The sequence below is a fragment of the Jaculus jaculus genome, unplaced genomic scaffold, assembly GCF_020740685.1.
Source record: "Jaculus jaculus isolate mJacJac1 unplaced genomic scaffold, mJacJac1.mat.Y.cur uX1, whole genome shotgun sequence".
Taxonomy (NCBI): domain Eukaryota; kingdom Metazoa; phylum Chordata; class Mammalia; order Rodentia; family Dipodidae; genus Jaculus; species Jaculus jaculus.
In genome coordinates, this window is record NW_025423518.1 from 842,538 (window position 1) to 868,470 (window position 25,933).

General features: G+C 46.1%; 1 protein-coding gene and 1 long non-coding RNA gene across 8 annotated transcripts in view; one reads left to right on the forward strand and one right to left on the reverse strand.

Annotated features, from left to right (window-relative positions):
• Positions 1 to 2,854, reverse strand: part of Pnpla4 (patatin like phospholipase domain containing 4) — a 69,881-nt gene extending 67,027 nt beyond the window's left edge. For 6 of the 7 annotated variants that reach the window (XM_045141455.1, XM_045141456.1, XM_045141450.1 and 3 more), the window contains exon 1: positions 2,799 to 2,854. The gene's annotated coding sequence lies outside the window, so the exon portion shown is untranslated. Of the gene's footprint in view, positions 1 to 2,171; positions 2,260 to 2,798 lie in introns of those variants that run through there. The other variant, XM_045141453.1, reaches the window with a different exon arrangement.
• An 815-nt stretch (positions 2,855 to 3,669) lies between these two features.
• LOC123457607 lies at positions 3,670 to 25,626 on the forward strand. The gene is made up of 4 exons (XR_006635079.1): positions 3,670 to 3,747; positions 4,779 to 4,870; positions 10,135 to 10,184; positions 25,570 to 25,626. It is a non-coding gene; the product is annotated as an uncharacterized LOC123457607 (long non-coding RNA).
• Positions 25,627 to 25,933: the final 307 nt, after the last annotated feature.

Genomic DNA, 25,933 nt, shown 5'->3' on the forward strand with positions numbered 1-25,933 from the left:
GCACAAGGGGGTGCGTGCGTCTGGAGCTCGACTCTCCAGGACCACTTAAGCCGGATGCACAAGGGGGCGCGTGCGTCTGGAGTCCGACTCTCCAGGACCCACTTAAGCCGGATGCACAAGGGGGTGCGTGCTTCTGGAGCTCGACTCTCCAGGACCCACTTAAGCCGGATGCACAAGGGGGCGTGTGCTTCTGGAGTTCGAGTCTCCAGGACCCACTTAAGCCGGATGCACAAGGGGGTGCGTGCGTCTGGAGTTCGACTCTCCAGGACCCACTTAAGCCGGATGCACAAGGGGGTGCGTGCGTCTGGAGTTCGACTCTCCAGGATCCACTTAAGCCGGATGCACAAGGGGGTGCGTGCGTCTGGAGTTCGACTCTCCAGGCCCACTTAAGCCGGATGCACACGGGGGTGCGTGCGTCTGGAGTTCGACTCTCCAGGACCCACTTAAGCCGGATGCACAAGGGGGTGCGTGCTTCTGGAGCTCGACTCTCCAGGACCCACTTAAGCCGGATGCACAAGGGGGTGTGTGCGTCTGGAGTTCGACTCTCCAGGACCCACTTAAGCCGGATGCACAAGGGGGCGCGTGCATCTGGAGCTCGACTCTCCAGGACCCACTTAAGCCGGATGCACACGGGGGTGCGTGCGTCTGGAGTCCGACTCTCCAGGACCCACTTAAGCCGGATGCACAAGGGGGTGCGTGCGTCTGGAGTTCGACTCTCCAGGACCCACTTAAGCTGAAAGGCCCAAGAATTCAGAAGCTCAGAAATACTATCACGCTCCAAGGGGAGCTTAAGCGGGTTCCCTGCATACCTCAAACTCTAGGCTTTACTCTCTGTTGGAAGCAAGTAAAGAATCCCTCTTCTCATTATATCAGAGCCCGCTCCTAATATAAAACTAGGTAAAAGGGCATGAGATAGCCCTCAAGGATGGGAAATGAGTAATGAAGTGAACCACTTATTTGGTTTCTGTAAATAGCCTGCACTATAAGCCTTACACTATAAGCCTTAATAGCCCACACTGTTAGCCTTAGTAGCTCGCACCATAAGCTGTAGCAGCCTGCCTCAGACCTCCAAGGTCATAGGAGACTGATACCACACTCTGCTACTCCCACCCAAGGACCTGCGCAAATGCTGACCACCAAGGTCATAAACTAATTGGCTTAGAAACTACGGGGTGGCACCAACTGACTGGCTAACACCCTGCGGGGCTCCTAATATTAGAAAATGATTGGTCTAATGCACAGGCTTTGTTAGAAACCCTATAAAAACTGTCCTGTTCCTGCATTCGGGGCTCTGCAGTCCTCTACCCCTGCGAGGTGTACGACTGTGGGCCCCAGCGCGCTTGGAATAAAATCCTCTTGCAGTTTGCATCAAGACCGCTTCTCGTGAGTGATTTGGGGGTGTTGCCTTATTCGGGCAGAGCGTGGGGGCCCCCTGCGGGGGTGTTTTCCTACAAAGCTAGATGCACAAGGGGGTGCGTGCATCTGGAGTTCGACTCTCCAGGACCCACTTAAGCCGGATGCACAAGGGGGTGCGTGCGTCTGGAGTTCAACTCTCCAGGACCCACTTAAGCCGGATGCACAAGGGGGTGCGTGCACGTGGAGCTCCTCTGCAGTGGCTGGAGGCCCTGGCGCGCCCATTCTCTTTCTCTGTCGCTCTCAAATACATGAATAAAAACCAACACAAAAAGTTACTTTTACGGCTTTAACTGCCCCATGAGGACTGTGATTGATGGTTTCACGCCCATCCCGTTCCCGCGATAAATATTTTGTATTTATTTTTTATTTTCTAATGAAAGCTGACACCCCCAGCAGCTGGGCGCTGCTCTCGCACGCGCACCCCGGCACTTCGTGAGTCAGCGGTCTTGCCAGGCCCTAGGATGGAGGGGAGCAGGTGCTGGGCGAACTCGGGGCGCTACGCAGGGAGCTGCCGGCCCCGCGGGGTTCCCTGAGGCAGAAGCAGGCCTGGGCGCCGCCTGGGGGTCCATTTCTCCGAAGGACGGAGGAGGGACGGGAACTGCAAGCCCCCCCATGGTCCGCAGGGAAAGGAAGGGATGAGGGTCTGGCGCAGAGCCGGCCCCATAGCCACGCCCACCCTCCCGCTTCCGCGATGACAGCCCTCCTGCCCAATCCGCGAACGCCAGTCGCCGAGGTCCCGCCCCCCACGTCGTTACCCGGATGTCACCGGACACCACCACCACCTCCTCCTCCACCGGGGCCGCCCAAGATGGTCGCGCTGGGGCGGCGACGGCCCGCTTCTCCGCGCGCGCGCGCGCGCGCTCATGACGTCACTGAGCTCCCTAAAGCCCCGCCCCTCTCCGTTCAGACGGCTGGGCCAAACATGGCGGCCGCTCAAGCCGGCGCGTGCCAGTGACGTCACTGCGACGCGAAGAGCCCCGCGGCGCTCTGTTGAATCCGCTAAAGCAAACACGGCGGCCGCTTCCCTGCGCGCGCCCTTCTGGCGTCACGGCGCCGCCCGGGAGTCCCGCCGCTATGTCGAGCCCCGCGGGGGCCAAACATGGCGGCGGCGGCATCACCCTGCGCGTGCCAGTGACGTCACTGCGCCGCGCCGCCGAGGAGCCCCGCCCCCCCACTCCCGCCCGCAGTGCGTCCGCTAGGCCTAACATGGCCGCCGCTCCCGCGCGCCCGCGCGCGCGCCCGCTCCGGCCGTCCCTGCCCCGCCGCGAAGCCCCGCCGCCTCGGGTGAGCCCGCTACGCTAAACGCGGCGGCCGCTTCCCGGCGCGCTCGCTTCCGACGCCCCCGAGCCGCCAGGGAGCCCCGCCCCTCTCCGTGGAGTCACCTGGGCCAGGCGGGGCGGCCGCTCGAGCCGGCGCGGGACGGCGACGTCACCTCGCCGCCGCGGAGCCCCGCCTCCCCCCCCCCCCCCCCCCCGGCGTTGAATCCGGGGAAGCCAACGTGGCGGCGCTTCTTCTCGCGCGCGCGTGGTTGTGACGTCACCGCGCCGCCGCGGAGCTCCGCCCCACCCCGGCGTTGAATCCGCTGAAGCAAACATGGCGGCGCTTCTTCTCGCGCGCGCGTGCTTGTGACGTCACCGCGCCGCCGCGGAGCCCCGCCCCCCTCTGCTGAGTCGGCGGCGTCCAAAATGGCGGCCGCCTCTGCGCGCGCGCTTTTGACGTCACCGCGCTGCCGCGGAGCCCCGCCCCCTGCGTTGAATCCGCTGAAGCCAACATGGCGGCGCTTCTCCGCGCGCGCGCTTTTGACGTCACTGCGCCGGCATGGAGCCCCGCCCGTCTCTGTGGCATCACTTAGGCCCAAGATGGTGTCGGGGGTCCTCAGCCCCTTCTCCTGGAGTGGCCGCGATGCGGGCCACGTGGAAGAGCGCTTCCCCCACTCGCTGTGCGCACAGGGCCTTCTGCACCCCCCTCCCCGAGACCCCGCGCTGTCCCCGGTCACCGTGGCTGTGGTCAGCTTGAGGTCCCTCCCCTGCACCCCCTTTTCAGCGACAGGAGAGGGGGCGTCCACGTCCAGATTTGAACTCTTGACAGTTCTTGTGTCTGAAAACGTCAGCTTCCTTGTCTGACTCTTACAGTGATGGAGGCCGGAAGGGTCCCACCCTTGAACCCCGAAAGTCTGCCAGGGGCCTTGGACGAAAGGACTAGTTCTTCTCTCACTAAAGCAACAGAAAATGAAAAATTCAGAGCGAGTTGTCCCTCAGGGAGATCAGGATGGAGGATTTTGACCCGCATCTGCCTGGAGCTTGCCTCCAGCTTTACTCCTCAACACCTTAGGTAGGTAAGACTCCTCCATAGGATGACTAAGGGACAGACTTTATTTATTTTTTATTTATTTTTTTAAATTTATTTGAGAGCGACAGACACAGAGAGACAGACAGATGGAGGGGGAGAGAGAGAATGGGCGCACAAGGGCCTCCAGCCTCTGCAAACGAACTCCAGACGCGTGCGCCCCCTTGTGCATCTGGCTAACGTGGGACCTGGGGAACCGAGCCTCGAACCGGGGTCCTCAGGCTTCACAGGCGAGCGCTTAACCGCTAAGCCATCTCTCCAGCCCCAGACTTCATTTTTAATTGACTTCACCTCCCACAGCAGCTGCCCTTGAAAAAAAATTCCCCAGTGCTTCATTTCTCAAAATTCTTCCACCATATTCAGCAGTGATCTAACTCCTGCAGCAGTGTTAAGGTCTAAATATTTGTATACGTGCAGTTCGTCTGTTAGAATCCCAGTACCCAGGATCAGGAAACGGCTGAGAAGTGAAGATGCTTGCCTGGGAAGCCTAAGGACACGGGTTCGACTACCCAGTACTCAGGCAAGCCAGATGCGCAAGGTGGTGCATGTGTCTGGAGTTCGTAGGCAGTGACTGTAGGACTTGACACGCCCGTTCACATGTCCTCTTTCACTAAAAGACATAAAATGTCTTAAAACTCCCAGCGCCCAGTAGAATGTTACCTGCAGGTACAGGCTTGGAAGAGATAAGAGTCGTGAGTCCACAGCCCAACTAAGTGGACAGATACCCCAAGAGTCTTCTTGCGATAGGGATGCAGTGACAACATGGCCAGGCACAACTTGGACGAAACCAGATTTTGGTTGTCCAGCCTCCTGCTGTGTGAGAAATGTACCAGCAGCCTGACTCAACTGACGCGAGTGAGTGGTCAGGCTTAAGCTGCCGAGACATCAAAGGCTGGAAGCCAGACTAGATGCACCAAGCTGGAGTCTGGGTGATGATATTGGCGCAGCAATCACTTCTGACTCTGAACTGGACCAGCGTGTCAGTTCAGCAATACGAGCATTTCATTTGTGTGCAGCTTGGAAGAACACCCCGACAATGGGAGACTTCACTTCAGAGCATGGCCTCTTCTTGCAGTGCTCACCCACCAGAATGGTGATCCCACCAAATGTAAGTCTCCTTGGAGCACCCAAATGCTTCGTGTTTTCGCTCTTTTTTTTTTTTATTTTTTTTTGTTCATTTTTATTTATTGAGAGTGACAGAGAGAGAGAGAGAGAGGTAGATAGGTAGAGAGAGAGAATGGACACGCCAGGGCCTCCAGCCACTGCTAATGAACTCCAGACGCGTGCGCCCCCTTGTGCATCTGGCTAACGTGGGACCTGGGGAACCGAGCCTCGAACCGGGGTCCTTAGGCTTCACAGGCGAGCGCTTAACCGCTAAGCCATCTCTCCAGCCCATGTTTTCACTCTTAAAATGTTAACATTACTTTCTTTCTCTGTTCTATCCCCAGTTGCAGTTCCACCTTGGTGGTTAAACAGTTCAGCTCTATTTCTTCCCTCAGGATTTCTGCTCAAGGGTTTCTCATGAGTGTCCACTGCCACCATGGGATTGTCTGGGAAATTACAATGAGACATACGGAAAGAAAAATACTAAAAGAGGGAGGATTTCTGCATTCCCTTCCCAAGCATTATTTGCCTTTCTGTGCTTAAGTGATTAATCCAAGATTTTTTTCCTTGAGTACCCATGGCTGCCACTACAGTGCCCTCTTCTGCTTCATAGAGTACTGAGTTGTCCGGGAGTGGTGAATCAAAAGAAAGGTAAACTAATTGCTGCTGATATTAAAAGTTCAGGCCGGGCATAGTGGCACACGTCTTTAATCCCAGCACTCAGAAGGCAGACGTAGTAGGATTGTAGTGAGTTCAAGGCCAGCCTGAGACTACATAGTAAAGTCAAGGTCACCCTGGGCTAGAATGCCACCCTCCCTCACAAGAAAAATTCTGGTCTTCTCAAATATGCCTGTTGCCAGATACTTCCTAAAGTCCTAAAATTGTTTCTTTATGCCACACAGCAGTGTCTATATCTACATATCTGTACATACGTATCTATTATATTAGCAGAAACAGTGAAATGTCTATCTTGCCCTGTTTTGGAAACCGTGGTGGTTTGGTGCAAGTGTCCCTCAAAAATTTACATGCTCTGAGTGCTTGATCCCCACTTGACAGAGATCTGTGGATTGGAACCTTGTTGGGGGTGTGTTGTTGGGGGTGGGCAGACGAGTGTTAAAGCACACTGCCCTGCTGCTGTTGTCCACTTGATGGTGGTCAGGAGGTGATGTCCAGTCTCTGCTCATGCCAGGTTTTTCTGTTCCATCATGGAGTTTCCCCTTGAGTGTGTAAGGCAAAATTAACCGTTTCCTCTCACAAAAAGTACAGCTCCCTTGCCGGGCGTGGTGGCGCACGCCTTTAATCCCAGCACTCGGGAGGCAGAGGCAGGAGGATCGCCGTGAGTTCGAGGCCACCCTGAGACTCCACAGTGAATTCCAGATCAGCCTGGGCCATAGTGAGACCCTACCTCAGGAAAAAAAAAAAAAAAAAAAGTACAGCTCCCTGTGAAAAACAGAATATCATATTCATTCCCATTTGTACTTGTGATGTCAGTACTAAGCATAGCACTCGACACCCAGTATGCGATCAACAAATATTTGTTATGGATGTTGAGTTTAAGCAGATTCCCACGGTGGTCTCTGTATATCGTAAAGTAATTGTCCTTTCATAACATTTGTTAAGTAATTATCTTGCTTAATTTTGCTTTTCTGTTTTCCCTAGCAACTTAAGTCTTGAGTTAGTTTATTTGTTTGTCCATTTATCATATAATTAATAGGCATCTGTTGCATAGCAAGTGTTGTGCTTAAACGGTGTATATGAAATAGGCAAGAATTCAGCCTTTATCACGAATATAGACTCCAGTGGGTTTGATGGCATGTGACCTAATCGTGACATAATTATAGATGTGAAATTGTGCACTGTTTCAAAGACATGCAGATATTCTTGGTTTTCCCACTGAGATAGATGATAGGCATCTCTTGTGGGAATGTGAGATGCACCTAGCTATAATAGCATCCATAACTTGCCATTCCCTTTTCCTTTCCTTGTTTCCTCTCTCAAGATTTTATATGATTCACTATTCATTGTCAGGGTGGCTTTGAACTCACGATGATCCTCCTACCTCTGCATCCCAAGTGCTGGAATTAAAGGTGTGCGCCACCACACCTGGTATATGTGGAAAATTCTAAAAGTAAACACCTGTAAGGTTTGAATTGCTTGCTGCTCTGAGTACCAGGGTGATATTGCTTGCCATCCTGCTCTGCACCACACAAGGTGTGAATCGCCACATTGACCAGTGTATACACACTATATAGTCTACCCATGAATTAGTGAGATAGCAGCCACTTAGATATCAGGTCAAGTGGTACTATAGTGCATTGATGATGTTCACATAACCCCTATTTTGTTGTTTTGTAATGATCCTCAGAAACATTTTCATTGGTGCAAAGGTGCAAAAACATGGAAAGATAGATTGGGGCATACAGGAAAAAAAAATAATTTTAAAAGGTTCAATACTCTCCATTATTTCAGATACCCCCTGAAGTTCATGGAACATAACACCCTTGATAAGGGGAACGACGGTTGTTCCAAAGGGAAGGTAAAAATACAGTTGTCAAGGAAGCTTTCCCATACCTTGTCTTCGAGGACAAGCCCTTGTCTGAAGACCTTTAGTCCAGTCTTTCTCTAGGCTATTTTCGTTGCCTTGTGGCCTGTAATGTGTGCTGACATTTTCTAGATTTAGCACACATTCATATCTCTATCTTGGCCTCTGCAGTACCCTCACTCTCTCTCATCCTTCTCATTTCCATTTAAATTTTGCATAATTAATCATAATGAGCTGCACAGATTGGATGCTCACATTTTAATTTCAGGGGAATGTGATCACAATGCTGCCATTTCCACAAGGGCATCCAGGTGACATTGGCTATCTGTATACTGTCTGTGCCAAGTTTAAGCCCTGGTGTACTGCTGGAGACGGCAAGCACGCCATTTCAGGGTCACAGGGAACGAAGCGCTGAAGAGCTGCAGGACACAGTCCCAGCCCAGCTCTCTCTTCCTTGGAGTCCAATGCGGCCCCTCTATAGAAACATCTTTGGCTCTCTGCACTACACATATCTATGGTTTTCTGTATAATATTTGTCTTTTTCTGTCTTTCACTTGGTGCACCAATCTCTTTTTTTTTAAATTTTTATTTATTTATTTATTTATTTGAGAGCGACAGACACAGAGAGAAAGACAGATAGAGGGAGAGAGAGAGAATGGGCACGCCAGGGCCTCCAGCCTCTGCAAACGAACTCCAGATGCGTGCGCCCCCTTGTGCATCTGGCTAACGTGGGACCTGGGGAACCGAGCCTCGAACCGGGGTCCTTAGACTTCACAGGCAAGCACTTAACCGCTAAGCCATCTCTCCAGCCCAGGTGCACCAATCTCTAAGTTTACTTTTCTAGCAAAAATGGATGTTAGTGGGCTGGAGAGATGGCTTAGCGGTTAAGGTGTAAGCGGTTAAGCCAAAGGACCCAGGTTCGATTCCCCAGGACCCACATAAGCCAGATGCACAAGGGGCAAATGCATCTGGAGTTTGTTTGCAGTGGCTGGAGGCTCTAGTGTGCCCATTCTCTCTCTGACTGTTTCTCTGTTTCTCCCTCTCTCTGCTTGCAAATAAATAAAAATTAAAAAAAAAAAAGGATGTTAGTGAAGTTTGGTCAGTGTATCTGGAAGAAGCTCTGGCATAGAATTGGGAAAACAAGAAAATAGGTCAGAAATAATCGTTTTCCTTAAGGCCTTAAGGAAAGTCAGGCATGGAGTACAGTACAGTGAGGAGGAAACAGTGAACCTCCTGGAACAGAATTGTTCTATGACTAATTTTTCTGGATGGTGGCAGTTGAAGCAAACTGTGACTGTTTACCGACAATCCTTACAGAAAAACAACCGAGGTCAGAAAGAGTTCAATTCGGGGGACCAAAGTCTAAGTATTGGATGGACGTGAAAAGCAAAATTCAAAAGAAATGGTTGGGGGAATAAATGGGTTTATTGGCTCAGTGGCGGGAACCCCCATTTTGTGGTTGCTCTGTCTCTCACCTTTAATATGCTAATTGAAAGTAGGAGCTCAGGAAATCGCAAGTGCTTGACCACACACACAGGGGGAAAGTGTGAAAACAGTTAATCATTATAGGGGCCTGACGACTGTACTTGAGGTGAATAATTATGGGAGGATTGTTTGATGTAAAGAAATAGCAAAAAGTTTCTATGAATTCTGTGGGACTGTACCTTTCTTGAAGTTTGCTCTTGCATGGCATGGTCAGAAAGTAAAAAGACTGAGGTTAGGAGCTGTGGCAGCAGAGAGAGAGAGAGAGAGAGAGAGAGAGAGAGAGAGAGAGAGAGAGATGGAGAAACGCAGCTGCCTTCAGCATCAGCCTGTCAGCTTGCACCAGAACCTGACTTCGAGTCGTTATTCCGCCGCCCCCTTTCACACCTCTCTTCGGGGACCCTCCTTCAAGCCAGGGCTGCACCCCGGCAGTGTGTCCTGTGACCACTCTGCTGTTCGGAGGCCTTGACAGGTGTAGGGTGGCATTCAGCATGGGAAACCACAGTTGCAACCCATCTGGATGCCCTCCCATGAACGGCCATCTCTGAGGACAAACTGGGAGAACAGGTGAATGAATGCCACCACACAAAGGGCGCCAGCCTGAAAGTAGAGACATCTTAGAGGGAAACAGCCGAGGAAGAGGAGAGAGAAGAAAGCCATGGTGTGGTGGTGACTGTGCAGCCTGTGAATGCATATGATAAAATATAGTGAGCTGACAAGCAGATGGTCAGAGATTTTCTTCCCATGAGTTTTTTTTTTCCTTTTTTTAAAACTATTTCTTTTTTTAAATTATTTATTTATTTGAGAGCGACAGACACAGAGAGAAAGACAGATAGAGGGAGAGAGAGAGAATGGGCGCGCCAGGGCTTCCAGCCTCTGCAAACGAACTCCAGACACGTGCGCCCCCTTGTGCATCTGGCTAACGTGGGACCTGGGGAACCGAGCCTCGAACCGGGGTCCTTAGGCTTCACAGGCAAGCGCTTAGCCGCTAAGCCATCTCTCCAGCCCCCCATGAGTTTTTATACCTGTGCACTAGAACTCATTACAGACGGTGTTTGCACTGGATGATTACGTGATATAAGCCAAGCAGGTGTGCTTTCAAGACTCTATTCTTATTTTATACACAATGGGTTCATGTTCTTGAGTGCCAGGTGGTGGAGGTGAGGCACAGAATGCGTTATCTAGTCGTGAATATCTGACTTGGATTTACAAATAATTAGGTGTATGTTCTCTTCCCTGCACAGAACAGCTGCTCGCCGAATACGGCTGCTCCTGGTTCCATATTCGCAAAGATGTAAGTAGTCCTTGCGGTCCTTCAAGTAATTTCCTCACAGAGCAGAGGGTTATTGGGGAAATAATGTCAATGTCAAAAAGCTAATCTTGTCGGGTGATAAACAGATGGAGTGCTTCACTGCCTTATGCTTCACAGAGTTTGCTAACATACTTTATGCTAAGTTGATATGCAGGAATCTAATCATGACTAGTGGTCTTGTTGTTATAAAGAAACGCTAAAATATCCACTTATTAGCCACCTCATGTCAGAGAAAGAGAAAACAAGGATCTTGGATTCCAGTTGTCCTCTGTATCCATGGGAGACAGGCTCTCAATCACCAGCTGTACCAAAGACCATTAACCTCGTTGAACGAAGTTGGTCAACACTCTATACCTGTGTATTACACACCCACGGATTCAGACTACTTTGTGTTGAAAGTCTCTTTTTACATTGCTTTTCTATGTCTTCCTTGATGTGATTGCCTAAGAAATACACTGTAATATTTGTGTAGCACTTACATGGTATTTAAGTTTTAAAAGTCACCTACTATTATTTAAATTATATGGTAGACTGCACTTACATGATACATAAATGGCATGTGGTTTTATAGAAGAGGCTTTATCATTGACTCCTTTTTGTGTTCATGAGAATCCTGGAGGTCCTGACCCTTGGTTGTGAATACTATGATACTCTGGGACTCTGTGTATGGTGTGTTTGTTTGATTGTAAAATGCCTTGCTTGTCTAAATATCGGTTAGTATATTTGTATTACAGTATTAGTCATTACTAAACTTTGTGTCTACCCAGTGTACTCCAGTTATTTACACATCATGTCATATAACTTTTACAACCATGATTTACGTAATACAGATATAGAACACACAGGTTAAAAGTTGGAGTTAAAATAATTTTCCTATCTCCACACACAGGCAAGGATTGGAGGTTCAGGGCTTCTTGCTTCCAAAGTCTGTACACAGACCTACCTTCTCTACATTTTTTTTTCCCCCACAACTGGACGAGTGAATTATGTCTTTTATGTAAAGCATTGTGTAACTGGGCTACTGGGAGTCCCAGTGTTATTCTTCAGCTCATTCTTTCTTTTTTTTTTTTTTAAATTTTTTTTAAAATTTTATTTATTTATTGATTTGAGAGCGATAGAGGCAGAGAGAGAGAGAGAGAGAGGAGAGTGGGCGCGCCAGGGATTCCAGCCACTGCAAACAAACTCCAGACGCGTGCGCCCCCTTGTGCATCTGGCTCACCTGGGTCCTGGGGAATCGAGCCTTGAACTGGGTCTTTGGGCTTCACAGGCAAGTGCTTAGCCATTAAGCCATCTCTCCAGCCCCCAGTCCCACTTTTCTGACTGAACGCAGTGTGGCCAGCCCGCCTATCACTCATGTTGCCATGACATTCCTGCCATGATGGACTATATCCTTGAAATTATAAACCAAAATAAACCCTGTGTCCTTTAAGCTCCACTTGCCAGGTGTTTGGCCACAGCACCGAGTAAAGTAAGTAATACTTGTAGTTAGAATTTGTCATTGGTATTTGAAACTTTGCCATTTTACTAAAAAAAGCCCTTAAGAAGTTTGGTGTGTGAATTTGTTATGCCTAGCATTTAAAGAACTTGTTCATGTCTTGAAAAGAAGAAACAGTGCCTAGCAAGCAATTAAAGCTGGCTTTCATTTTGGATCAATCCCCACCATAATTCCTTTTGATGACTCCTTTCCTGGAAGCACTGTGCTCAAGCAGGTTATGGTAAAACAGTGTCATTTAGGCACAATGCCATAAAAAAGAAAATCTTACTATTGACCAAGGTCTTAAATCCAAATAAATCAAGTATCCTAATCATTTGTCTTCATGAACTTGACTAAATAAACATTTTTGTGTCTAATGTATGAAGAGAAACAGACTAGGCATTAGAAGATGTGTATAAAAACCAGGAAAAGATATTCCACCTTTAGCTAGCTTACTGTCTTTTGTTACTAGAATGCCTTTTCACATTTTCTATCCCATTAAACCATGCTTACTTTTTTATTTTGAATAGTACCGTTATTTCTTTTATTTATACTAGATTCACCATAAGACTATAATATTACGTGAACAATTAAGTGTGAGGTATGCTTACAAGGTTAAGTGCTACCAAAACCCCAAGAATATTTTGAGCTTAATTCAATTTTATCTCAGAAGCTATACTACTTCTTTAAGGAAAAAAAAAAAAATTATCCCTAGACCCAACTCCCATTATTCTGTGGGGGTTATAATACTCACTGTGGGGGTTCTGAAGGCCTCAGTCAGTCACTGTGGCATAACAGGGAAGGGATTGGGGGATTGATTGTGCCTTACTTTCTCTGCTGGGCCTAAACCCTACAGTTTTAGAATGCATTCACCTACCTTGTACCCATCCACAGCCCTTATCTGGGATGCTTTGCATAAATAGTTGTTATAGCCCATAGCACTTTTCATTTTCATTAGAGATTTGATTGCCCCCATGTGCTCGGTTCATGTGCTATTTGGAGCAGAAACTGTACTTTACAGATATCTTATTTGCTTATGAGATAGAAAGAGAGGAAGAGAGGGGGTGGGGGTAGAATGTCCTTACCAGGGCCTCCTGCTACTGCTAATGTACTTCCTTGTGCATATGGCTTTACATGGGTACAGAGAGATCAAACCCAGGTCTTGAGGCTTTACCAGCAAGTGACTTAACTGCTGAGCCATCTCTCCAGCTTTGAGAGTATATCTTCTAATTCTTTGTTTTGCTTCTTCATACAGGGTTTCACTCTGTGGCCCATGGTGGCCTGGAACTGGCCCATCTTAGCCTGCCAAGTGCTGGGATTATGCATGTGAGCCACCACACCTGGCTCTCGTCTCTTGTCTGTCTCTTCTGTTCTCTCTTCTTCTGTTCTGGGCTCCTCTGTTCTCTTTTCTTGGAGACTGATTCTTTCTATGGAGCTCCTAGGCTAGCCTCAAACTCACGATCTTTCTGCTTCAGCCTCTTAAGTGCTGGGATCATATGAGGCATCATTATACATGCCTACTTCTTGGTTGATTTGTTTGTTTTTCTGGCCTCTGAAAGTAAGCTAAGGCACAGCAAAAGTATATTATAACTGTTAACTTGTAAACTGCATGTTTCATATATCTAACTATTGTCAGCAGAAAACGAGGTAATTGTAATAATTGAGAAGTTAATGCATAAAATTAACATACATGCGATTGGATCAAGCAGTCTCTGAGTGCCGTCAGGCCACCATTTCTAATCACTTGCATTTTTCTCATCAGTTCTTTTAAAAGTTATTTTTATTTATTTATTCGAAAGTGACAGAGAGATAAAGAGGCAGATAGAGACAGAGAGAATGGGCGCGCCAGGGCCTCCAGCCACTGCAAACGAACTCCAGACGTGTGCGCCCCCTTGTGCATCTGGCTAACGGTGCTGGGGAACGGAGCCTCGAACCAGGGTCCTCAGGCTTCACAGGCAAGCGCTTAACCGCTAAGCCACCTCTCCAGCCCTCTCATCAGTTTTTTAATGTAGGGCATATCTCAAGAGGCTGCTGGCTACTCCACCTTCTTCTCAGCATAATTATCAGTGGAAAAGGTCTCTGTTCAATCTTTACCTCCAAAACTTATAAAAGACTCCTTGAGGTGCTAGCTCTGAGTTACTGTAACAAGCTGCCTGAGACAATAAGTAGCAAAGTGGCTTAGTTTTGGAAGTTCTAGCCCGTGGTCTATTGGCTCCTGACATAAGCATGAAAAGTTCATGTACAGTGCTTGTTTACTTTGGATTTTGAGTGTCTCTAAAGGCTTAGCCTTCACTTTGATGGTGGAATCTTTGAGCCTACAATTGACGACATTATGAGAGAGGGAAAAGAAAATCTCCTGCATAGATATAATGCACAGGGCTAAGCTCACTCTATGCATGGAAGGTGTGTGTGTGTGTGTGTGTTTATAGGTGTGTGCCATCACACCCAGATATTTTAGAAATTTAAAAATTTATTCAAGATAGAGAAAGAGGAATACACAGAAAAAAGAGTGAGTGTGGGCACACTAGGGCCTCCGGCCACTGTTAACAAAGGCCAGATGTGTATGTCCCTTTATACATCTGGCTTTATGTAGGTACTGGAGATTTGAACCAAGGCCCCAGACTTTTCAAGGACATGCCTTTAACTGTTGAGCCATCCCCATCCCCAGTACAGCCAGCATTTGGATATGGGTGTTGGAGATCCAAACTCAGCTCTTCCCACTTGTGTGGCAAACACGATACACTGAGCCATGTCCGTGGTCCTTCATGTCTATTGCTTAGTAATGCGAGTCAAGTAACCCTATCCAAAATGTTTAGAACAAGAGGTGTTTCGGATTTCAGAACTTTTCACATTCTTTTTTTTTTTTTTAAATTATTTATTTATTTATTTGAGAGCGACAGACACAGAGAGAAAGACAGATAGAGGGAGAGAGAGAGAATGGGCGCGCCAGGGCTTCCAGCCTCTGCAAACGAACTCCAGACGCGTGCGCCCCCTTGTGCATCTGGCTAACGTGGGACCTGGGGAACCAAGCCTCGAACCGGGGTCCTTAGGCTTCACAGGCAAGCGCTTAACCGCTAAGCCATCTCTCCAGCCCCTTTTCACATTCTTGAACATCTACCATTATGTAATGAAAAGCCTTGTGGATGAGACTCACGTCTAAGCTAGAAACTCATTTATGTACCTTATTCACATACTCAAAGGCCATGATTTATTTATTTATGTAATCTTGGACACAAGGTATTATACATCCCAGGCTGGCCTTGGACTTGCTATGTTGCCAAGTATGACCTTGAATCTCTGGTCTCCCTGTTTTTACCTCCAAAGTACTGGTATGACACGTGTACATGACCTCATTTGGAATGAAAAGGCAGTGCTTAAAATCAAACCCAAAGCTTTGTGCATTTTAAGCAAACACTCTACCAACTTACCTACACCCCCACTCCTGAAGGTCAGTTTATACAATATTAAATAATTAGGTACATGAAACAAAATTATGTGACATGCAATTTTTCTCCTAGTGATGCCATATGCATGCTTAAGAGCTTTGAATTTTGGAGCATGTCATGTTTTGGATATTTTGACTAGAAATGCTCAAGTTGTGAGGATTTGGCTACGTTTTTGTGTTCCAATTAGGTTCTGGTCAAATGGGAAGACGTGACATCTTGGAACTGATGGTGCCCATTCTTGTTTCTATTTGCCATGAGACATGGGTCCAGGGCAGTTTCTTGCTCATGGGGCATCTCTGACCTTCCATAGCAAAGGGCTGATGAGGGAAAGTGGACACAAGCTTCTCAGACCTCTTTTCAAGTGTACATGCACGTGCCATTGGACTACACCTGTGATGTGCTTGTTCAGAGATACAGTTATTCCCGATTTCACGATTGTGTCGGAAAAGCAGCTTCACAGCGGGAATCCTTGTCTTCTCACTAGTTTCTGATTTTGCAGTACTGGGTATTGAAGCCAGGGCCTTGCGGGGGGTAGGCAAGGGCTCCACAACTAAGCTACCGACCCAGCTTTGTGTGCAATCCTTTCCAGCTAAACTGCTCAGGAGGCTGCCCTGTTAAGGAATATTCATCCATATGCCCAGATAATATGGCCACAGAAAATGGCCTGCTGGAAATGGAGCTGTCTTGATCATTTGTTATTACTTACGAAATGGAAAAGTAGGGGCTGGGGAGATGGCTCAGCAGGTAAGAGTGCTGGTCGCATAGAAGCATAACCGGAGAGGGCCTGAGCCAGCATGAGTTGGATCCCCAGCACTCACGCAAAAGCTGTGTGTCACCACCGCACCTGACTGTATTCCCAGTCTTGGGGGGCAGAGACCAGAGAACTGCTGGGCCTCACTAGTCAGCCAGTCCACCCAGAGTGACAACTCCAGCTTCCGTGAGAGACTCTGTCACGGGAAAAGTGCAGGGGTGATTGAAGGGGGACACCTGACTTCCACATGAGCCTGCACAGGGTGCACGCATCTGTGTACACACCCACACGCCACTACACATATTTTACATACATATGTGCAAAAAACCGGGGATTATGGCCGCACATGTCTGTGACCCCAGCCACTGAGGTGGTGGGAGACACGAGGATTGCTGGTGCTCCCTGATCAGCCAGTCTAACCGATAAACAGGGAGCTCCAGATTCCGTGAGATTCTGCCTCAGGGAAACAAGGCAGGAGAGTGATGAGGGAGGACACCTGACATCTTCCTCTGGCCTCGGTATGCCTGTGCCACACATGTGCACACATGTAAAAACACCACGAACACACACATATACACACACTTGTGTGCACATCCACACATTCACACCAAAAACAGAGTACTAAAGCCCTTTCCCCAGATGGTTTAACAGTAAGGAAAGAGCCAGGAACAAAATTGTGGCTCAAATCAGAGTCCAAAGCCTGCACTCTGAATCATTTTACTAGCAAATAATATGCACACAATTAGGTTTATCATACTTTATATGTGGAAACCAACACCATGATTATGGTCCCTGCATTTCCCCTGGTTATTCATTGGCTACCCTCAAAGACTTGAGAAAACTTGTGATCCTTGATCTATTTGTTTTTTCTTCAAGAAGCTCAGTAATGATGTTAGTAGCAGCTACAGCCAGCAGAGTCTGAGAAATGTTGGCCCTTGAACAGTATACTGTAGGGCAGGAAAGACTGCATGACGGGTAAGGGACTTGCCTGCAAAGCCAAAGGACCTCAGTTCGATTCCCCAGGACCATGTAACCCGGATACATAAGGTAGTACATGTAGCTGGAGTTTGTTTGAAGTGTTGGCTGGAGGCCCTGTTATACCCATTCTCTTTCTCTCTCTCTCTCCCTCTCTCCCCCAGTCTCTCTCTCTGCCTTTCTTTGTCTCAAATAAATAAAATAAAAAATACTTTTAAAAAAGAGTAAACCTTAGGATATGCATAATGTTTTCTCCAAGATGACACGCAAAATCCCACCAAAATGAATGCTAGATGCACCTGACACCTGTGAAGAATACATTCCCTTGTTGTTTTCCATAGCTGTTTCGTGATTGCCCTCTGCTGGCTGATAAGAGGAAGAAAGCACTACACACACACACACACACACACACACACACACACACACACACACACACAAATGCTAGAGTAAGTCTCACAGTGAGAGGCCCTCACTCCAAGCTGAAGGCAACAGAATCTCCCACTACTGAGAGGCTGGCTGAAATTCTCCAAAGCTCAACGGGAAGCTTCCACGTCTGTCTTTTCTGCAAGTTGCATCAGATGGCTGCTGTGTAGTTTGATTTTGGTGGTGCTGAGAACTGAATCTGGAACCTCATGTGGGGCTAAGGTAGTGACACCCCAGCCCTGCTTTGTGTTATCTCTGTTAATCATGGCTGAGAATGTAGTGCAGTGCTAGAATGCTTGCCCAGCATATAAATTAACAATGGTCCTGTTGCTCTTGAGTTGGGGCAGCAGCTTGGGGGTAGCGTAAGGCTCTGGGATTCACCCCAAGAGTGACAAACTAGAAAAAAAAAAAAAGCTTCTAAATACACAAGCATCTAAAAAGTGTAATTTGGATTATCATTGGTCATTTTTTCCTTCTTTTACTCTCTCTCTCTCTCTCTCTCTCTGTGTGTGTGTGTGTGTGTGTGTGATGTGTTTGGTGTGTTGCATGCGTGCATGTGCATGCAGATGTGCTTACCCTTTTCTATACATGCATATGTGGAGGCCAGAGGAGAATGTGAGGTGTTTTTCTCCACCATTCTTGTGTATATTTCCTTGAGATGGTGTCTCAAGCAACCGTATTTGGTCACCCTGGCTGATTAGTGGCCCCAACCAATTCTCTGGTCTGTGCTCCTCACGGCACGGGAGTTTACACGTGAGCTTGGTCATGCCCTGCTTTCTATGTGGGTTGTGGGGAATCACAGTGGAGCACGGGCTCTCACGCACGCGCACCACTCTGACCTGCTGAGCCATCTCCTCAGCCCCGATGTTCCCTTTCTGATCAACCAATCCCTTATCTTGACTGTGTGTTGTGTGCTTGTTGATTTCAGAGGTCGATCGGCTGGATAAAAATCGAAGGGTCATAGGCTTTCAATCGTTGCTTAGGGCATTTGCATTTTTTATTTAATATATCCAACAGATTACCAATTAGCTGCTGCACCAGGTAGACTCATCCTTTTGTATGTGTTTGTGAGTACGGGGGCTCCGAGGTCTCTTGCTCCTGCAAACAAATGTCCATTTAGATTTACATAGGTGGCTGGGGAATTGAACCTAGGGTATCAGACATTGCAAACGAGCATCTTTAACCACTCAGCCATCTCTCCAGCCCCCAATTTAGTTATTTTTTTTTAAAGAAGGATGTTTCTAAAGCCAAAGAAGCCGGGCGTGGTGGCGCGCGCCTTTAATCCCAGCACTTGGGAGGCAGAGGTAGGAGGATTGCCATGAGTTCAAGGCCACCCTGAGATGACAGAGTTAATTCCAGGTCAGCCTGGACCAGAGTGAGACCCTACCTCGAAAAACAAAAAAACAAAAAACAAAAAACAAACAAACAAAAAAAAACCAAAACAATAAAGCCAAAGAAATTTTACAGAAAATGAAAGACATATGATTTTATAGAAAAAATTAAAAATAAATTACTATCTTTGTATGTAAAACTACACACATGGTATATTCATATGTATTAGATAAATATATCATTCATCTCATAGAAATTTGTATCTCAAACTTACTACAAACTGTAAAGCATTTACTAAAACCATGAATACAGATATCATCTAGGGCTACGGGGATGGTGCAATGGCTAAGCGTGCAGACCGACCCAGGTTAATTTCCCCAGCACCCACGTAAAGCTTGGGGGTAGCGTAAAAAAAAATGTTGTACATGTATCTGGTGATCATTCGCGGTGGCAAGAGACCCTGGTGCACTTATCCACACCCACACAAATAAGTTAATTCAAACTTTTTAATAAAGGTATGATCTAGCCAAGGAAATACTAATAATCTAAGTGAAGAGTCAGTGTCTGACATTTTAAAGTGTCTCCAAACCTCGTTTGTTTCTAGGCATCTTCACTGTGCTCAAGATTCATGAATGTCATTTTGCTACATAACTGCTGTAAATGAAAAGAGTCAAAGAATATGTTAGAAATTGGTGTCTGAGCGTATGCTAGGGTTTCAGCACCTAAATGACTTCTTCTCACCCACTATTTTGGGGGGGGGTTCAACTTTTTACTATAACCTATGACACTAACATGCACATCCGTTTTGACTTACAGGGGGTGAGCTCTTTAACATCCCTATATTTTCCATCTTTTCCATCTTGCATGTCTCCTGGGGAAACAGCCCAAGTGGAACAGTTATTTCTTTTTTTTTTTTTTAAAGTTTTTTTTTTTTAATTTTTATTAACATTTTCCATGATTATAAAATATATCCCATGGTAATTCCCTCCCTCCCCACCCCCACACTTTCCCGTTTGAAATTCCATTCTCAATCATATTACCTCCCCATTACAAACATTGTAATTACATATATACAATATCAACCTATTAAGTATCCTCCTCCCTTCCTTTCTCTTCCCTTTATGTCTCCTTTTTACCTTACTGGCCTCTGCTACTAAGTATTTTCATTCTCACGCAGAAGCCCAGTCATCTGTAGCTAGGATCCCCATATGAGAGAGAACATGTGGCGCTTGGCTTTCTGGGCCTGGGTTACCTCACTTAGTATAATACTTTCCAGGTCCATGGAACAGTTATTTCTATCACGGTGGCACCTCATTCTGTGATTCTCTCTGAGGGACCTGATGACGATGTCATATTCTCTAAACAGGTGGAAGCGTAGCCACATAGGTAATGACCACAGAGTAAATATGTAAACAGGTAAAATAGTCATGTGTTATCATATCAAACAGAATGTGCCGTGGATAATTGTACATGTTGCACTTTTCTGATTGTCCACACCGTGGGCTCATTTATGCCTGAGACCGCAAACATTGAGTGATGGATTATAATACAATATTACAATATATACCCGTATTACTCAGTGATAAAAATTTGTCTGGTCCACTGTAATTTTATGTGATTCCCATCAGTTATGCAGTGAGTCGTTTTAATTATTTATTTCTTAAGTTTATTTTTATTGGTTATGGGCATACTTAGTATGTAAACATTACATGTTGGTAGCATCCTTTCTCTCATCCATGCCCCTTTCCCAAAGGAGCCATCCCCTTTGGGGATGCAGGTTGTCCCCATGCAGATTGTGGGTCATGCATTGTGGGAGCAGCAATCAGTTATGTCACCCCCTATTTTTTTTTTTTAATTTTTATTAACATTTTCCATGATTATAAAATATATCCCATGGTAATTCCCTCCCTCCCCACCCCCACACTTTCCCGTTTGAAATTCCATTCTCAATCATATTACCTCCCCATTACAATCATTGTACTTACATATATACAATATCAACCTATTAAGTATCCTCTTCCCTTCCTTTCTCTTCCCTTTATGTCTCCTTTTTAACTTACTGGCCTCTGCTACTAAGTATTTTCCTTCTCACGCAGAAGCCCAGTCATCTGTAGCTAGGATCCACATATGAGAGAGAACATGTGGCGCTTGGCTTTCTGGGCCTGGGTTACCTCACTTAGTATAATACTTTCCAGGTCCATCCATTTTTCTGCAAATTTCATAACTTCATTTTTCTTTACCGCTGAGTAGAACTCCATTGTATAAATGTACCACATCTTCATTATCCACTCATCTGTTGAGGGACATCTAGGCTGGTTCCATTTCCCAGCTATTATAAATTGAGCAGCAATAAACATGGTTGAGCATGTACTTCTAAGGAAATGAGATGAGTCCTTTGGATATATGCCTAGGAGTGCTATAGCTGTCACCCCCTATTTTTAAGAACCTTCATAGGTTTACCAAATTTCATGTTAGGGACGTCTATGCTAGAAATGCTAGGAGTATGATTGACAGGGATGTCTACACATTGTTAAGGGTTCTGATCCACCCATGGGAATCATGCCTCATACTTTCTGGCAACTGTTTTTCTTCCACATGATCAGATTAAGAGCTTACAATTGATCTCCATTTCTGTACTGACACATTTGCCAGTTTAAAATTTTAAATTACTCTGGGAGAGTGTGTGTTTAGTGTTTGTGGTGGGTGTGTATTATATGTCTGTATGTGTAGAAGTGCACGCCCTATGCACACATGTGTGAAGGCCAGAGGAACACATTAGGTGTTCTCTTCTATAACTCCTCCACCTTATTTCTCTTAAGACACACGGAACCTGGAGCTCCACATGTTTTTAGATAAACTGTCTCACTAGGGAGCCTCAGGGAGCCTGCTTTTACCACCTCCTCAGTACTGGGGTACAGTCATGCACACCACGCCTGGCTTTGGAACACGGGTGCTTGGGACCCAATTCAGCTCTTCTTGCTTGTGCAGCAAGTTCTGTTACCCAAGGACTCATACGTGCAGCTCCAGAGCTGCCATCTTTGAAGGTGGTGAATGACACTTGTATGCAGGAGCCTACTGAGGTGAGCAGTGGCAACCATCCTCCATTGGAGTTAGGAGTCCACCCTTCAGTGGAAGGAAGGACAAGATCATAGGAGATCCAACCCAGGCCAGTCTCTGGTGCCACCTTTTACCAATGATTCCTGAGCTGAAGACTGTCCATGGGAATTCAGGGCATAGGGGAAGGCTTGGCAAGGCAGTTTGGTCAAGAATGTATCATATTCCAGACCAAGGCTCTTGTAGAGTTGCCCCAAGGATGACCACAATTTTGTTGAACACTCTTGAGAATAAAACGGAGTGCATTAAAGCAATATGTATCTTTCTTTCTTAGGCTGGAGCAAAACCTATGAACATATATGAACACATGTGAGATCACCCATGGTATTGCAGACATACACATGTTTTCATAACCTCAGGGTTTTGCAGGGGGACCCATAATACGATAGACGTTCAGTAAATGCATATAAATAGCACATAAGAGTAATGACAGACTGATATATGCAGCACTGGAAAATTCTAGTCCTCCAGTCAAAACACATGGTTCTGAGAGCTGAGACTAATTTTCTCATGCAGCTTGCTAATTGATTATGTGGCTTCCAGGAATCCTTGAGCAAGAAGAGACTCATTTGAATAGCAGAGGGCAGGCTGCCAACAGGAATATTGGCAGTTGGAGTATGCCCTGAATATTCAAGGAGCGTGCGTGGCCAAGAAGTATATTATGCATATTGCATTCAGATTTGAAGATAAAATTAAATCAGCTTATTATACATGTATATACTTTCACTTCACTCTATAAATAATCAATGGGCATGCTACTCATGTTTATACATGTGCACACACACTCACAGATTACAAGTTTAATTGGCACCGCTTAAGTTAGGTGTAGCATTTGTTTCCCGGGATCTACAGGAGACTGGTTCAAATGGAGCCTCTGTGCTTGCTATGGCTTTGTGACCTTGTGAAGCTTACCTAATGTCTCTGTTTTAAAATCTATACATTATGGATAATGATTACATATAAATTACAGATTAGTAATACATAAACTCAATTAGCACATGTAAGGAAGGTAAGATAGCATTTGGTCATGTTTTCACTGTTTTGTTGGCCTTTTCCTAACCCATAACAAACACATTTTAGTTTATGCTCAGCATGGCCCACGCTTGCAATCTCACCACTTGGGAGTCTGAGGCAAAAAGGATCTTGATTTTGAGGCATGAAGCTTTTATTTTTGATGATTAAGCTCGTATTTTAAATTTAATATTTTTTTCTGAAGACTGTTATTATCTTTAAAAAATATTTTATTGGAGATAGAAAAGGAGGGGGTGGGGAGAGAATGAGTGCAACAGGGCCTCCAGCCAGTGCAAATGAACTCCAGATGTATGTGTCACTTTGTGCATCTGGCTTATGTGAGTACTGGGGAATTGAACCTGCGTCTGTAGGCTTTGCAGGCAAGTGCCTTAGCCACTAAGACATCTCTGCAGCCCTGTTTTGTTAATCTGTTAATGCTAAATGCAAAGGTATAAGTTACTAAAATAGAAATGAAATGGTTAATGTAGAAAAATGCTAATGAAGAGAACCTTTCCTCGTTAGTTAAAAAATAAATCCTCAAGATATTCAGTTCCTTGGAACTCATTACCTTTTAAAATTCTAATTTACTTTTTCTTGCAAGTTATGCATCTGGTATTATTAAAATATTCATATCTTTGAGCTACTGTGGCATAACAAATTTAATTTGAAAAACAAAAAAAAAAATGACATGAGCTGAGCACGAGCTATAGTCACATTTTCCCATAAGTCTGGTGGTGTAGACATACGGATTAAAAAAAAATGTTGGTCATATTTGATGACTCCTTGGAAATTTTCCAAAGGAAATGGAATTTTGTAACAAAACTGATCCTCAGGGTTTACTGTTTTTATTGTTGGTCACATAAATAGAGATCAGAGACTTTAATCCTTGGCAGTGTTGTTTAGAAGGGCTCGATGCTTTGGGCCAGCATTTTGCGTGTGGGAACCTTTGTAGTTCAGAGTGACAGATGCTGTGGAAAACTGAAGCATGCAGGAGGAGTGGGTGGGAAGAGCCTGTGATTGATTGCATGGTGCAGATTGGCTGGCCATGGAGCCCCAGCAGCTCGCCTGTCTCTGCCCCTCCCAGCAGTGAGGTTTGCTGTCTTTTGCAGCCACATCTGGCTTTGTGTGAGGGTGCTTGGGGACAACCTGAGGTATTTAATTGGTTTGTGCAGCAAGCACTCATGCCTGTTGAGCCCGCTCCCTAGTGTCCAAAATTCTACTGTTCTCTCTAAAAAAAAAAAGCCGCATTGTACTTTGGAGAGAATTCCTTGTCCTCACAAGTCCAGTGTTCTCACAGTGAATGAAGTTGAAAGCTGTGTTTTGGTTATACAGATTGCTCATACGTAAACTATGGGAGCTTATAATTTGTAGAATGAAGGCATGGGTCTAACAACCAGTATTTAGGATGTAGGAAGGGCATATGCTTGCCTGTCTTAGAAAGGAAAGGTTGTGGTGGCTTGATTCAGTTGTCCCCTTACACTTATGTGTTCTGAATTCTAGGTCCTCAGCTGATGGCAGTTTGGGAACTAAAATCTCCTGAAGGCTGTGTATTGTTAGGAGTGAGATTTTGACTGCTGTATCCAGCCTCCCCATGCCAGTGTTTGGTACACTATCCTGTTGCTGTTGTCCACCTGATGTTGGTCAGGAGGTGATGTCCACTTCCATGCCATTGTTTTCCCCTGGCCCTCAAGTCTGTAAGCCAAAACAATCCTTTCCCCACAAGCTGCTCTTACTTGGGTGTTTTCTGCCAGCGATGTGAACCTGACTGCCACTAAGGTCATCCAACTTCCCTAGACACCTGCAATGGACGTGTGATTGGGTCTCCCTCATTCTCTCAGGACTGGGTGGATACTTCCCTTTTGGGTTTTTTTGTGTACCATGTGCATGCTGTTACCATGGTTCCTAGGACATTGTTTTGTACTTGTCTATTTACACATCTTTCTGTATTGCTAGACTAGAGAGCAGAAATTTGGTCGGATTTCTGTTTGAGCTCCTGCACTTAGTAAAGAAAAGATCATTTGCTAAACACACAGAAAGTCTTCATTGAATGAACCAGTGCACACAAAGTGGAAAGCAACTGGGGTATTGGGGTAAGCTGCACCTATCTGCAGGGTCCTCATATCTTCTCTGTGAACTTTAATATTTAGGCCTGAGGAAACATGGTTGTAATGTACCATAAGTAAGATGCTTAAAGTCATTCAATATATGGGGTCAATGAAGGTGTGTGTGTGTGTGTGTGTGTGTGTGTGTGTGACATAGAAGTGATGCATGGATGTGTGCACCTGTGCTGTGTGTGTGTGTGACATAGAAGTGATGCATGGATGTGTGTACTTGTGTGTGAGTGTGTGTGTGTGTGTGAGTGTGTGTGTGTGTGTGTGTGTACAGATGCATGAACTCTGCACATTAGAGACCAGAGTAAAACCCTGTGTGTTCTCCACTATCACTCTTATTTCCCTGACACAGTTTCTCTCTGAAAATGAAGCTCACCATTTTTGGGTTAGACTGGCTGACCAGGGAGCCCCAGATATCCTTGTTCTTGTACAGAAAGTGGTCTTAGCTGTTAAAGCATCTTCCCACTTTGAACCAGCTCTTTGGCATACCCACTTGTACGTGGTAGGAAGGGCTTGTCCCAATCTGTTTCAGCTTAAATCATGTTCCAATGGCTCCACTGAGGATACTGAACCAGTCATACTTAGGCATCAAACATGTGCATCCTTGTGGAGTGTTCCTTGACATAGAAGAGACCCAAGGTTCATGGGTATGCTTTCTAGAATGTTGCCCTTATGAGATCAACCAGAATTCAGCTACCTGAAAAACTTTGTTTATTTTTATTTATTTCAGAGCGACAGACAGAGAAAGAAAGAGCCATATATATAGAGAGAATGGACACACCAGGCCCTCCAGCCACCGCAAACAAACTCCAGACATGTGCGTCCCTTTGTGCATCTGGCTAACGTGAGTCCTGGGGAACCGAGCCTGGAACCGGGGTACCTTAGGCTTCACAGGCAAGCACTTACCCACTAAGCCATCTCTCCAGCCTGTGAATTTCTTTTGAAATACATTTACTCTTCAAAAGGAAAGAATCATAAATCCAATGCACGGCAGTAGTTCTCAGTGGGGCCACTCTGCATTCTAGACAGAGCCCCTGCTGCTTTGCATGGGCAATGCATTTGATCCTCTCTGCAGCCTGAAAGTAGACATAACA